We start from the raw sequence: 16292 nt of genomic DNA on the forward strand, positions 1-16292 counted from the left end.
GACACGGCTCTCAATACACAAGGCTCTCTCGCGGCCTTTTTTCTTTTAACATTCTGAGCCTGGTCTGCTAGGGGCCCCGAATAAAAGTACCAGTCAAATGGGATCAATGAGGTAGTCGCCTCCGAGGGCTGGGTTTCATCGGCCCGGCCAGAGCGAGAGTCCGCGGAGCAGGGCGCCGGACAATAGCAGCCAGGAGCACCGCGGAGGCACGGGGGAGGGGCGGGGCGCGCCGAGAGACAGCCTGTGCCAATCTGCAGACACGGGGGTTCACGATCCCCGTCAGTCAATGCATGCTCCTAGCAGCTGGTGTCTGGTCACTTGGTCTGGTAACGTCATCCACCCCCCCACACACACACACTTTTCATCGGTGGGCGTCTGCTGTGCTGGAAGAGTCAGCCGGCCAGAGCCAGACCCCTCCCCGAGGAGATGAGCGAACCTCGAGCAGCCGGGAGCACCCAGCCCTCCCACCCTCCTCCTCCTCCCCCGGCTGCTGCTCTCTGTCTGGCCTCAATTTTTTTCCCCCATCTACTTATTCCTTTTCGAGAGAGGTAACAGCAATCACCCTGGTGAGAAACAATGACTTCCTTTTCAAAACTGTAGCCTGCACTTGCTGTTCATTTGTCATGTATTCCTACAGGCTTCTGCCTTTCTCCTGCTTCTGAAAGCACCCTCCTCGACAGCTTGTACCACTTCCTCCCACACATGACCCCTGGAGGCCTGCCGATCAATGGATGTCTAGCCAACTCCCTCATTTGAACCTGGACGCCACTCATGAGCTCCTGGAAAAAAGGGCTGTTTAGCCCGCACTCCACAATCAATTTTTAAAATCACAGAGCTGCTCTCCAAGGTGAGCACTTTCTTTAAGAGGCTGATACTTAGCCAGGCTGCACTTTGGCACAGGGTGCATTGCTTTGCTGGGTATGGAGACACCCTGCTCATTTGGCGCAGAGATAAGTAAATCTGACTGTATGTACTAGAATACGTGAAGTGGACTTTTATCCAATTTCTCCATAAATGGGGCAAATCTGGCATTCAGCACGAAAGAAAATACACTGTAATCAGGAATCCAGTTACAGATTTCAAGAAATCCTTAAATGAACTTCTAGCACATACAGGGAATTAGCAGGAAAAGTCTTCCATAGTTTTTTTTTATACCCAGAGAAAAATCTGTTACCTGTTGGCTGAAGGCACACCAAGTGTAAAAAGTTTCTGAAAGTGAACATCATTTCACACGGGTCGAGGAAAAGCACAATAAAAGCCACATGCTGGGGTTGTGGAAGAGTCTAGAGTTTTACTCGGACTTGGCCAGCGACACACATCTCAAGTAGGGGATTTTCTGAAGCCAAGCACTGACTGCTGAAAACAGCGAAAGGATTCCAGTCTAAGGCAAGCAGATCAATTAAATTTCCGACAAACCTAAGTAATTAGCAGACAAGTTATACTCCAGGGCCTGGAGTAAAAAGCACTGAACAAAGAGGGAGGAATCCCGGATAAACAGCAGCAAACAGATATGCACAAAGCCAGCCAGTCAGCAGCTTTCAATTCACCATGAGTGCACTGGCAATTAAGCAGGTCACCAACAGGAAGTCCTCCTAATTCAGAATTCCATGCTCTCGCTAAAAGTTCTGGGTGAGCAGCTAAAAGGGTGGACTGCAGAGCGGAGCAGCATCTTTGCACTGGGAATAGAAGTCTCCTATACATTACAGAGATGAATCTTCACATTTTCACAGCCTGTTAAGCACTTTTATCTCGTATCTTTTAAGCTGCCTAATGAAGTGTGAACTGGCTATTTTCCCCTTGTTGGAACGAAAAAAATACTCAGTTACAATTATATGGCAATTAGAGAATACTGAGCCACAGGACCCCAGGGGAAAGAGTTGGGGGCTCCAGGACACAACACTGTGGGGAGAAAAACTAATTTAGCCCCTGGCCTGAAAGGACTGTCCTGGCCTTTGGGATAAAAACATACTGCTGTGTTCATGCACAAACCTCAGCTATATGATTTAGTCTAAATTTAAAGGAGAAGGAGGTTTAATATTCAAATAATTTTAAACAGAAATCCTACATCTTTCACCACTTTTCTTTGCTGCTTTCTGAAATCAGGGGTCTACTGCATAAAGACTTTTTCATTATTGAAATGGAAATTAAGTCTATTCAGGGAACATCAGCACAGAGCCTTTGCCACTGCCAGGAACCCTCAGGTATCTTGAAATTACAGCGCTCTCCTGACGTTCCAGTGCACCAAAGCAAATTTTGCAGTTCCTTTTACATCCTGCAGCTGAAGTGCAGTCACTCAGCTCAGTAATGTCCACAAAAGCATGGAACAGTCTTTTATAATCATACTTCTGCTTCTGAGCCACATTTTCTGTATGCATTCACCTCTTCACAAAATGTAGAATTGGTCATTATTATTAATTAGCCCAGCACATCTACTTAAGACGGTGTACAGTGCTCAGCGAAAGCATTTACCCCCTTCTGTCCCTAGTTGATTTTTTTTAATTTCAAATGAGATAAACACACCTTTGAAGTTAATATTTTTAAATAAAACTTGAATGTTCAAATTGAAGACTTGTAATATCAAGTTAAAACAAGTTAATATCAGCAAAAACTGCAAAAAAAAACGTAAAATATGTAGATTGCACAAACATTCACTCCCCTGAGTCAATATTTAGTGGAAGACCCTTCAGCGCCAACTACCAACGGGAGTCTTTCCGGATTAATAATGAAATACATATTTATGTTATTAATAATACATGGTATACTACTCGCAATGAGCCGCACCATGAAGCAGAGCAGCGCAAGGTGTAAGCAGTCCCCTGCCGAGATGAACAGCAGTCCCATGGTGCATCACCAGGAAGCTCGGACACTGAACAATCTGGGGGTCGGCAGGAGCATCCGAGACAGGCAGCCTGGTGGGGTTCTGGCAGCGGGGACCTGTGCACCCCAAGAAAGTGATGGAGATCATAGGGTTGAGATCACAGTCTCCATGGCAATTCTATCCCCACCCCCATCTCACCAATGGTAATAGACACCCAAACAAGAAAGAAAAAAAAAAAGCACTTGGATCTTACTTTGGTTTTACCAGCTCCAGCTTAGAGTACAAACTGCAATGATTACGGTGAACAACCGAACTGAAGACGTTCACGAAACAATCAGGCACATTTGTTGGGAGATGATGGCAATGTATTTGACACTAAAGATCTCACTTTTACAGAGCAGAGGCGGTGCTTTGCTGTTCCTGCGTGGAGAGACACTGGGGCCCAGCTGTCACACAGTGTGCAGGACGGGTTCGAGGCTGCAAGCGTTTGGCGTGTGTGACTGCAGACAGAAGGCCTAAGTAGGCAGGCAGTACCTGAAATAACAGCTCTCTGCGATCTGCCAGGCAGACTGTCGGCAAAGTGGGGTGGGGCAGAGGTAGAGTGGGCCGCTCCACTGCCTCACAACTGCAGAGTTCTGGGTTTATGGATTGGGAAGCCTCCCTGCGTTTTTGTCAGGTGCTGCAGTTTCTTCCCACCTCCCAGAGACACACAGTTTAGGAAAGGCGGGATTCTCTAAATCCCTTTCCAGGGATTCAGGATTGTGTCAAAGAGATCTGCATGCTTGGGAAGAGAGGGGGTGGCACCTGTTCCCTGTACTGGCTGTGGGACTACAGAGAAACAGACCCAAACACACAAGGTTCCGAACAGTCTCCTTTCACTTGTGGTCGTTCCGATACTTCAGAGCTGGAACCTATGGCATCAGTGCCAGGCTAGTCATGTTACATCACAGCAGGCAGTGAGAGAGGCGCTGCGGAGTCAATTTTGTGTTTAATAATAGAACAGATCTGTGCATTGGGGACGATACAGCCTCTGCCCCCTGCAGGCTGTGTCCAAGTCTTCTACTGACACGCCACACGCTTATCTTGTGTGGACACCAGCTCTTTTGGCAAGGCCTGCAGTTTTAAGGCCATATCTGAAAAGTTCTCTCCTAATATTCTGGGGAAGGTAATTAGCGTTGCTCAAGTCTCTGAAGCCCTGACTTCCACTTCATGCACAATCCTACAATATTTCAAATACATAAATGGGATGACAGGTGTAGCACATCCTGGGGAGCCCCTGTCCAGTCTGTCTCAAACCCCAAACCACTTGCTTCTAAAGACACTTGTGCTATTGTTATTGACTAAGTGATCAGAATATTTGTTCAACTCAATGAAATCTGGGCCTTAAAAGCTGAATGATATTGAGTTTGTTTGTTCCAGGCGAGCTCTGAACTACTAACTTGACCAAATCATTGTGTTAATTGAACATTGTAGCAAACGGGGAGTCACTGCTTACCTATTGAGCCTGCAGGGCTGGGGCTCTCACAGGCCAAGGCTGGAGACTGCTGGTGGACGTTAAGCGGCACTGATCTGGCCGGGGAACTAAAGGACAACTTACGACAGTCACAAGTGCTTCTGTCTTTGACATATGTAAATGTGATGTGCTGAAATACTCACGCTTGCCTTTATTCCATCAAGATTTGACAGCTGGAATGCTTACAACTGGTATGTTTTAATGCACTGAACAGGCTTCTACATATCCAGAGGTCTGGGTTTGGTGTGCTAATTTGCAATTGCCTATGTACAAAAGACTGCAAAACACTACCTTAATATGAAAAGGTAGAGCTGCTACCATCATGATAGCTGTTTGTGCTGTTAGACATGTGCTGGGCGCTTCGCTGCCATGCCCTCTGCTTGACGTCATGCAGCATCTGACCCTTGTTAATGCGCCTGTTTTTAATCCTGGCTCCAAGGAACAGTGCCCAGCTCCACCCTCCTCTTCTTCAGTTTTGAAAACATTTTTATCTCTTGTTTGTACTCTTCACAGAAATGTGCACCCAGGCGAAGATCTTACCTTGTTATTAGATGTGCCACAAAGCAGAGATCACAAAGCAGAAAAGGGAGATAGATGGGTCACTCCCGGAGTGAAAAAAAAACACAACTGCCCACACTCATGTTACCAGTTTGCGGTTTTTCTATCACAAGGAGCACACAGGAATCCAAGCTGAAGCAGAAACCCAGGAGCCCTTATAGAGAATAAACGCAGCAATTTCCTCCTGCTCTTGTTCCGTTACAAGCAGTACATCTGGCTATAAAAAGAGGTACTTAACCCCCCCGAACCTCCATCCTCCTTATTCAACCTCAACTGCATCTCCTGGGGCCCACTCTGTCACAACTGCACTACTTCACCACAGCGGTCCAGCAGCTGGAGCCTCGCACCACCCCCAGCAGCCGAGCTCCGAGGACGGAGCCCAGGAAGGATTCGCCGCTTCGTGTCCATGGCAAGACCAGATGTGTCAGTCATGCCAGCTTCGCCGCAGCTGTCGTTATTGTCGACAATGAGCCCAACCAGCCCAGAAGCATCTCACGTGAATGCAGCAGCTAAACCAACATGCCAGCGCTGGGCTGGGGGGGGCGGCGGGGGCTGAAAACTGCAGCAGGGGGCTGGTATGGCTCTGTGGTAGACCCATCTGCTAGCCCCCTGGGGAAAGTGAATATGCACACATGCAACTGCCGTACTGTGCTTCGTACTACACAAAGAGCTAATTTGCTCGAATGTGAGATACAAGTCAATCCAACATCACATCAGAAGCTTTCTGCCAGTTTTGTTTACCACCCCATCTGCAGAGTCTCGTGTGTTTGCCAGTGGTCAGTCCACAGTGTCTCCGCAGTCTCTCTCAGGGCTTTCACCCCACCCTTCCTTCTTCTGCCCTTCCTTCTTCAGCGCCTTTGGGATGATTTCACTAAGCTGTTCTGCCCTCTGCTCTGATCGTGGCTCACTACAGTACATCGAGCTCTTGAAGGGAGGTGTACCGTGCCAGGCAGTGAGTCCTGTGCTCCTAGAGAGGGCTGCAGGGTGTTGCAGTCCGACGAGGGCCTGGACAGATGCTGAGAATGGAGGGGAGATGAGAGGAGGAGAGCCCTGCAGTTATAAAAGGGGAACCTTAGATAACCGTGCCCATGTTTTCCACGTGTGAGCAAGCATGGTAAGCAAGACACTGAACACGTGGAGAATTAATCTATCCCTTTCACGGAAGCACAGGCAACACTGTCTTAAGAGCACCTTTAATGTGATTAACTTGAGCTAAGCAGCATCTCCAGGAGAATATTAACTCCGGTTTAATCACACCCTCGCGATGAGACTGAGAAGGCATGGAGCCGGCCACAGAAGAACAGCGTCCTGGGGGCTTGGTGGGGGGAGGCAAATTGAATAAAGCCCACGTCGTTCTGGGAGCATTGAGCTACTTTTAATTAAAAATAGACCCATTTTCCCAGCTTCTTTCAGCTTGGCTGAGCTGAGAGAATTCTGTCAATAACCCCAACTGCCTCCTGGGCTGCAGGGTTTATGAGAGGGCACCTCTCCACTCCTGGACAACTGCAGGGTCTTTATCTGTGCTCCTAAAGGGTCTTTTTGTTGGCATGTTTTCAAGAGACTTCAAACATCATTATTGCATTTCATAACTGTCATAGGAGCTGTGGGAACGCTTCTCTAAGTACACTCTTTCTGAAAGTGGCTCATTGGCATGGCATTCGTTTTTGAGAAGAGAAACTGTACCAGATATTCATGTATGGATACTGCTCTGGTCTCCTACTGACATCAGACAAATGCTTAATGAGCAAAGTGAGAAAGTGCTTCCTCTTGGTAATAAGTGATGGCTACTGTGTACACTCATCTCTTACTGATGGGATTTTGCAAAGTTTTGTCTGACACCAGCTCAAGGCGAAACCGGATAATGTTGGGCAGCTCAGACTTTTCACTAAGAAGGTTCAGGAAGTAGTGGACGTGCCTGCAGCCTAACTGTGCATTTTTAAAAGGCTTTTCCCCGTTGGACTTGGAATACAGCAATCCAGAGAGTACTGGATCCTGAAACAAAAGTATTCGGAACAGGTACTGTATGTCACTGGCTAACATATAAGGAGCAGAGATGTGGAATGGTCCATTCTTTCTTATTATGAACCTGTCCGATTCGAACTCACTCGCTCACTGGTTAAGCCTTGGGATTATGGATCCTATATCGCAGAAGTACAATGAAGACCCCAGTCAGAGCCACTCATCATGTGAACAGTTCTGGTTCCAGCATGCCCAAACCCGAGACCTACTGTATAGACTAACTCCGTTTCAATGGATTTAACTGTCTGTGTCCTTGTGACGTCTTTTATGAGCATTAATGGGCGCAGGCCGCGGAGATTTCTAAACTTAAAAAAAGCATGTAACTTTAGAGTAACTTTGGAAAATTATCTTTAGCACATACCAGTTCACTGCACTTACTTTACTTTCCAGCACTCAGATTAAAAGAGAGCTGGAGGGAGGGGTGTGTGGTTCCCTGCAGAGGCCCTGAGACCACATTATTAAATTGTTATTTAAATTATGTGAACAGGAGCGGGTGATCACACATCCATTTCTTAATGTCTTTCCAATTCTTGATTCATCGTCAGTGATACATTTTCAATCTAAAACCAGATAAAGCATCAGACTCAGCAAAACTCCAATTCTTCAATACAAGTTACTTCTCCAGCTGGATTAGCTATTCTGTTTTCTTGAGCATGCTTACTTTTACAAGGTTTTTTTGCAGCTTCAGAATTTATCAGAGTCTGGCAAGAAATATTAACGTCCAGCTAATTAGGGAATTAGACAGATTAAATAGCTGAAAAGGCCTGTCTGTGAGCAAAAGCCAGGAACCAGTGTTTTTCTCTCTAGGAAGAGTCAGGATAATCACTGGAGCACATCACCAAAGGCACTCCATCTCAGAGCTTTCATCAAAAAAGCAGATTTGTTGTGTGGCTGTGAGTCAGGGGGGCATTTCGCAGGATGCCATTCCTGTGTGTTCTAGTTCCCAAAGCAAACAGTGCTGGGAGTGCAGAGGGATGGATGGGCCTGAGTGTCAGGTGTCTACAAACAGTCTCTGCAAGGTGTGTGGCTTGCCACATCGCCCTCCCACAGGGGCCCACATCACCTCTCCAGTACTGCGGGGAGCAACACTGCGATTACTATTTTCAACAGCCATACCGGTGCAAGCACAGCCCATACGCCGTATACATACAAATGCGTGCAGGCAGGCGTGGGTGGGCATGCATATTCACCCTCAATAAGGTTACCCGTGAAATATACTTCAAGCACATGCGCAGTCCCTGTAAAAACCCACATCTGAAGACATGTATGCATCTGTCCCCCTTCACTGAATTGCTCCACATGCATGCACACACGCTGCACAACACACAGATGACACCTGCCACAGGCCTCTGAGCATTGCCCTGTTAAGGATTTATTCCCCTGTCTGGGAGCGTGCGGTGTCTAACACCTCTCCATGAATGGCAGGCTTAATACTGCCTTTCCCCTTTTATAGCTACTGCAAAAAAGGTTTTGGCAGGGGGGAAGAGCTTACCCCTTACACAGACACACTCCAGAAACGGCTCTCAATGCTCCCCCCCACAGCGTCCACAGCCCTCTCAGTAGGAGTCCTCTTGCCTGACTCAAACACAGAGGGACAGCTATGAAATCGAGGCAGGCTGTCCGAGGCCTGGTTAAGCGCGCACCAGCGAAGACGGGAGAGCTAATCTGTTTAGTTCCGTCCTTTCAGCGGATAAAAATAAACCCTGCCAAGAGAAACTGGAGCCAGCAAAGCCCCACGTCCATCTGCGATCAGCAAACAGGCCAGGGGACCAGTGCTCTGCGGATGGACAGCGAGGCCTGCAGGGTTTTTGAGTTTGAACGCACCTGCGATCCTAGCTTGTCTAGCCCAACTATGGTTTTGGCTCAATACGACCAATTTATCCCTTTCCCCAGACCCGAAGCAAGGGATCAGACCCACACAACCTATCGAGGAACCTGCTGCTCTGAAAAAGAATCACCCACCTGCAGCCCCCACTCTGACCCAAGTCCTTACCCTGCATCTGTGCCCATCTTTCTCCACCCCACCCGGCCCCAGAGAGCTCACTGCAACGCCAGCCCACCAGCCCGTCCGCAGGCCGAGAGGCACTTCCCTGGAGTGGCAGGGGGTACGCACTGTAACTGGCCTGCAGGGCAAGAGGGCAGCCAAGCCGCGTGAATCACCCTCTCCTCCAGGAAGTGAGCTCGCCTGACCCAGCCGGAGCCACCACTCGGCGAGGGAAGGAGGGAGAGAGCGCACATCAGACTGCGCTCAGGAACGTGCAGCCTTGCAACGCCAGTGCTACAAACCGGATGGCAGAGATGCCAGCCACGGTGGCAGAGCTATGAATACCCTAAGAGAAAGACTGAGCTTTTGTACGAGCATCCGGGCAGACCTGGGTTGAACACATGCCTCTCAACTTTAAATGTTACACCGAGTCCTCTAAGGGACATGTGAAACTCCTGTGAGTAGACATGTCAAAAAGGGTGGAGCTGAGAGAAGCTTAATTAGAATCTAAACTGCATAGCAAAAAGTTTCATAACTCTGCACCTCTCCATGACAGTTTCTCAGCTGGGTTCTACCTTACATCCCTTATGTGTCGTGTGTGTGTGTGTGTGTGTGTGTAAGGGAGGGGGGGCAACTTCCTTGCACTTCATCAGAATGCACACTTGTCAGAGCCCATTGCTATTTCTCTAACCTGCACACCAGCACTGACTGGTGCAGGAATGCAGCCCACACTGACAACATCACAAGCAAACATGAATGAAGCACTTTCTATCACCGGGCACGATGAGCCCGGCTGATCACGCTGCAGGCACTGCGTCAGCGGCGAACTAGGCAGCAACACAGCTGCTGGAGAGTAAAGTTCGCACTACAGTGACACCAGGGCTGAGCGCTTCTGAATCCACATTACAGTGCCTCTAGAATGTATCAGGGAGATTATTGATTTTGTGGGTTGAGGGATTAATCTGCGCAATTTCATGTTCCACCAGTTTCATATCCTGTAACAAGGACACTATGTCTGCCGGCTGTTGTTTCTGTTAAGATGGTTACTGGTGAGGCTAATTAACTTTGTCTGCGCAGCAGCAAGAAGAACTCATGTTGAACCAGGAACACAGTCACATGGGAGCATAAGGGCAGAAGGAAGATTACAAGTGAGAAGAGGCTGATCTTTCTTGAAGGAAACAAGGGCGTCGGCTTCGACCAAGAGGCAGGGCTGCTTGTTCCAGACACCCACCACCCTTTGTGCACAAGAGGGCCACCTGTTCCCACTCTTAAACAGCCTTCCACAGGGTTTTCACTTTGGCTTGTGTTTCAGGGCCCTTATCACTAGCCCACACACAGAACCCAGACCTGCCCCTTGGGTGCGCACCCAGTTTAAAGGAGGAACCCCTTGGGGAGAATCGAAAAGGGTAAAATGCAAATGACCTTTTTTTTCATGTCACCATGGTGACTGCAGTATTACTGGCACACGTGGCTTCCACTACACCCCTTTGTATGACTCCCATCATCCTCCTCCTCCTCCTTTATTAAGCCATCTCTCTCTCGCAACCGTGATTCCTCCCTCCTGTGAAGAAAGCCTTCTTCAGAGAAGGAAACACAGTGAGGACTGTGAGACAGTGGAGACACCGGTATATTGGACGGGAGCGCACCAGGAGACAGCGTCTACACTGCCCGATTCCCCCATGAAAACTAAAAGCCAGCCAGGTGAAAGCTAATTCTCATCAGAGTCTGGCTAAACTCTTCTCCCCAATCCCATCTCCGTGTCCGACTTACGCTTCAGTCTTCACGTTTCCCTGTGGTCACTTTATTTTACTGGACTGGCATGTTCGGATATCGATTGGTGTTGGATTCTTTTTTTGCTTTCTGTTTACATTTAATCTAACCCTATCGGCACCGTAAGAACCTCTGGGCAAGGACGAGCGTGTCTGCTCGGCCCAGAACAAAAGAGCTTGTACTGAAACCTCCTTCGGTTGCTTCAGCGCTTCCCGCCTGAAGCTCCTTTCCCCGTGTACCTCGCTTCTGTCCTCACCCGCGCCCCGCCGCACACCTTTCAAACCCCTCTTTCCCCACCCTCTTCCCACTCCTTTCGAAAGAGAAAGAAACGGGGGTCCGTGGCGGAACTGAGGACCACCCCTTCGACTCTCGCCGGCAGCGGAGAGGAAGAGAACACGCTTTCGCACACGGGGAGCCGCAGGTGTCTGGGGGACAGGCTTCCCAAATCCCGGACTCCCCCCCCCCCCCCAACCGAAAACACGCCCAGGCCCGGGCTTGACTAACTCCAGAGAAAGCCCAGGGACAGGACGTGTCCCACGTTCTCCCCTCGTTGGGGGGGGACCGCAGGGGGCAGGTTTCTTCCGGCAGGACCAGGCTCGGGCCAGAGGCCTGCAGACCCTCTCCCTGTGGCCTGTCTGTCTTGCCTTCACCCCCCCCCCCCCCGACACACACACACTTCCTCACATTTCAGCTTTCAGCAGCTGTCCTTATTTATTTCCTAGCACGGCCCGGGGAAGGAAGTTCTTCAAAGCAGGAGTGCTCTTACCAGGCTTTATTGTCTGAGGGGAGAAGAGAGGTGGGGGGCCGAATCCAGCTCACACAGATCGCACACAAACACACTGAATGAACGTTTTCCCAGGAAGCCCGCGCCCAAGCGTAAACAAACTGCACCCGATTGAACAAGAGGATGTAGGTGTGAATGTCCACCTGTTTTTTTTTTTATTTCCATCTTCCCCGTTTCAGGAAACCTAAACAATCCTGCACTGATGACACGCCGGTTTATTGAAGTGCAAGTGCTGTACGCGAGAACGCCTGCAGTCAGCACAGGGCACAAACAAAACGTAATGAAACGCAAACTTCGAAAGATTTCAATCGTAAATACGCAAGGCGACCCGTGAACTATCCGAGAACCATGCTTCTGAGAAAGGAAGGGGGAAAAAAACGCAGGCTTTTAACTCAACTCCACCGCACCAAATCTGGGGGGGGAAAAACCACACACACACACACATCTAGATCTTGGTATTTTTTCGGGAAACCATGAGGATAAATCAGCTTTAGGAAAAAACGCGTGGTGTCCGGACCCAGGCATTCAAGCTGGCGTCGACTGTTCATGCGCTCGGAGGTATGCAGTAACCATACGGCGCTGGAAATATGTTTGGAATATTTTTCCTGACACAGACGGGGGTAGCGCCTAGCGATGCCTTAAAAAAAACACAACCCAAAACTTTCGTGTCTGGGTACCCTGCCCGCTCCGACACCCCACTCCGGGGCGCAGGGTGCTGCCCCGCGCGCCGGTGGTGACCTATATTTCCTCACGGAGGGCGGTCTCCATGGTTTCCGAAACGACCGATTCTCCACGGCCTAGCTCGGCCCCCGAGCTGTCAACACCGCGGCGCGGCGCGGCACGGCACGGCACGGCACACCGTTACCGTGAGCAAGACGCTCGCCTGAAATAAAGAGAGAGATTTCAGGGCGAAGCTCCTGCGATCAAAACCTCGGACGTCGGCACGTCTCGTTAGCCACAGAGGGGGAACCTCGAGGCGTTTAATGATACGCTATTCAGAAATCAGACAGCGGAATTGTACACTGCCAGAGTATAAAATGTCGATATGTACTGTATGGGCTTTTTTGGGGGGGGGGGTATTTGCGTACGTAGAAAGGCTCTTTCATTGGATCAGAACAGAGAACATGACGGATCAAAGAACTTCAGAAGCAGAAGGGATACATTGATAAGTTACAATCTTTAATCCCCAATGTTTTTTTAAAAAAACAGTTTTTTATATTTCTGGAAAGATGAGGGTTAATATATATAGTCATTTTAAACACGAAAATCTTCCAAGAAGACACAATTCTGTTCCATATATTTTCCACCGCTCCTCGGTGGCAGCAATTTAATTGTGCACACGTACAAATGTTGGACAGTTTGTCTCCATATGGCCGCTGTTCTCCGCTCGACCAACCGAGATCAGGCGCTACACGAGTTACGGATACATCCTCCTCTCCCGACCCCATCTCGCACCAGTCCATAAACACGCCTGGTACAAAACACAGTATTTCTCAGACGCTTCGCACAATCTTATCTCGGAAAACAATTCATTCCAACCCGATCCGATACTGCAAAGACAGTCTCCGCAAATGCGAAGAAAAATGTTGTTTCCCAACCCCCCCCCCCGATTACCTCTTCTCACAAAACAACGCGTAACCCCAAAAATCCAATACGAGAGACTACAACATCTTGAACGAAATATCAACTCACCGTCAAAAACCAGCAGCTGTCTGAGGTCCGTAGCGCCCTTTTTTTTGTTTGCAATCCCAAAACGGCGTAAATTGGGCAAAATGGATGTTACGGGGGGGGTGGGGAGGGGAGGGAGGAAGAAAAGAAGTAGCAGACAATAATTAATAACCAGTCCTGAAGTGGGTCGCCTATTTTAGCACGCCAAGTAATGAAGGGAGGAGAGAGAGGGGAAAAAAAAAACCTCGGCGACTCTACAGCAATCCGTGGCGCTTTTGTTGTTGTCTGCCCAGTCGCTGGCGTCCAGATTTTGTTCCACTCTGGGCTCCACCCGCGAGCCCAGCCTCAGCGCCAGCCCATTGGCACAGACCGCCGCGACATGCAAATCGAGCCCCATTGATGCTGAATGCGCTCCGGCGGTGCACGGGAGGGGTGGGGGGGTTAACTCGTGTGTGGACGGAACCCGTCTCCGTGGTGGCCGTGGACGTCAAATGCAAAGCGTGTGTCCAGGCTCCCCCCCCCACCCCCGGAATCAAAATGACAGCTGCTTTTCGAGAGCGGAGACTAACCTGGAGAAACATCATAGTCTCCCTCCCCCCGAAATGTGGTTATTTCTCTGGATTCTTAGTGCTCTACAGCGCGAAACATTTCCCTAATATTATACATTTCAATGGCTTGTTAGCTAGACAGTGTGCAATAATTGTACCAAGCTTTAAATTGGTTTCTTCTCGGGTTTTTTGTTTTGCCTCGAAAAGACTTACACTTCATCTGATTCTGCGCTGTACCTGCTAAATTTTAATACTTGAGCCTGGCTCACGTGAGAAAAGTTTCAAGCAGAGGACGAGATGCAACGTATCCAGTGAACAGGACGAATGCACTTTTCTTAAAGTCGCGGAAATATCCTGTGCCTCATGATACCACTCTGATTTCCCCTGAACAGCCAGCGTGCAATAGAAACGCGTCCCGATTCGACTGTTAACACGTTTACTCCCTCCGAAGCGCCGCAAGGGGCGAGAAACGCGAACGCCAGAGCTCAGCCAGTATCGACTCGGGAGTCCGGCCGGCCGGCGAAGGGCTGGGCCTCTTCTCAAACGTGATCTGAGAGACGGGCTGTGAGGATGTACAGCGGACCTGTCTGGGGGAAGGCACTGGGGTCGACGACAGAAGAACAGGTCGGCAGAACGCTATGGTCAAATAAAACATCGTAGGAGCAATACTGCATCTATAACGCTATAGTGGTTTAAAGACTAAAAACACACAGCGTCCCTTCTGCGGCTGGCAGGGCGCCCTCCAGTGCGTGTTTTTTTCCTTCACACGATGACCATGAAGAACGTGCAAACCTGTACTCGATTTTCTTCGAGTTTTTCCCTCAACACTATCACGCCCAGCAAAACAATGCCGCACTGTCCAAAAAATGACCCACTGCTGGAGCAGAGATGACTACAACTGAAGACCACTGAAACCCTCTGTCTCCAACGTCCCCCAGCGCCTCCCACACAGAGCTTCTCCTCTAATCCGCACGCCCGTCAGCCATCACCCTCCCTGAGCACGGCCAGCAGGCAGGCGACTGGCCCGACCGAAAACGGCACACATGCATGGCAACCCCCATGTGCACCCAACCCCAAAGGGTAATTCTCCTTCCCAAAAAATCTTAAGAATGACTTCACTGACACCCCCCGCCTGTTTCTTACTCCTCACCCAGACCTCCGGAAGGGCTCAGCAAGGAGACCAGTGGGCCCTTGTCAGTTGCACAACCAGCAGCCCCAAGGCACAGAACGGGCCCAGGAAGTGGAGAGTCTCAGTGAAGGACTTGACTACTGCATAACTGGCGTGGCCAGTGTGGCACCACCCCACTGTGCTTCCCAGAAATCACAGGTGCCAGGGACTCCCAGCAGGACTCAAACTGGCAAACCCCAGGGCAACGTCAGGGCTAAATCCCCGCTCTCGGGATCAAGGGCAGGACAGGACAGATTGTCAAGTGCGGGATTCAAGCTGCAGCATCTGAAAGTTTCCCATGGGGTAAATAACTCATGATCACTCCGTTTCTCTTCACTGTGCCACAGGGTGAGAGCGTTATCGACTGTGTGCCCCCTTTCTCAATCATTAATGGCATCCATCTTCACGTACAGTACCGATACGCCACTGCGTCACATTAAACATCAAATCACAGTGAGAAAACAGCCAGTTATTTACGCCCAATTAACCATCTGACTTCAGATTTCAGATTGCGAACCAGAGGACACTGCTCTGCCCATTTGACTCGATTGGCAGCTTGAATCTTAAACATCGAGGAATTCCAGCATGTCTTCCAGGATTCTGTGGGTTCCGCTTCAATGGCAAAGCCAGAGGGCTGGTTCCAGACTCCTACAGTCTCTGTGCTTTATAGGCTTAGGAGCACCGAGATCAAATTCTGCTCGTGTCCCCTCTGTCACTGAGACGGCTGTGCTGGCCTCAACACCACTCCACACCTACCAGAGTCCGCGTGCGGTTTTCAATCCGGCCCCAGGCTGGACCAGAAGTGGTTTTTGAAGTTGCCTCTAAAATCAGGACAACAATAGGCAAAAATACATAGGATATTAATATACAAAATAGCAAAAGTGACTGCTTATGCTGCGTTGAACTAAATAAGTAAAAATGTATTAAAAGTTGAAAAATCAGACCCTTCTGTTATTTCTTAGTTATATACTCCTTTTTCCAAGAAACCTATACAAAATGAACAATACAGTAAATATGTCTTAAGTGCATGTTATAAGGCAAAGCAAAAACTACTCTTTGAAACACCAGTCACAGGTGGTCAATACTTGCAATTATATGGTCTCATTATTGCCTCCTGAATTTTTCTGATTTAGTAGAGACTTCAAACGCCAGGTCTGTCTCTTAAGAGCTGGGAGTTCAGTACTCCAGCAAGTGCAAAACTGTCACGTTGAACTGAAAAATAAATCTCTTACTGAGCAAGTCCACTGCTGAAGTTGCCTGGTTATTCAGGAGAGAAAACTGCTGTTGTGTACAGTCTATGGCACCTGATCCCAGCAGGGCCAGTACAGGTGCAATCACTATCCCACACCCCACTTTTGAAATCCCCTTGTACCCCCACCCCCCTTCTTTGTCTGGGAATGCACACTGGGAATATCAACTTTCTATAAATAATCTATTAACCCTTCTTGCATCTTCTTTTGTG

This window comes from Atractosteus spatula, chromosome 3 (assembly GCF_055471065.1).
Source record: "Atractosteus spatula isolate fAtrSpa1 chromosome 3, fAtrSpa1.hap1, whole genome shotgun sequence".
In the NCBI taxonomy this organism is placed as follows: Eukaryota; Metazoa; Chordata; class Actinopteri; order Semionotiformes; family Lepisosteidae; genus Atractosteus; species Atractosteus spatula.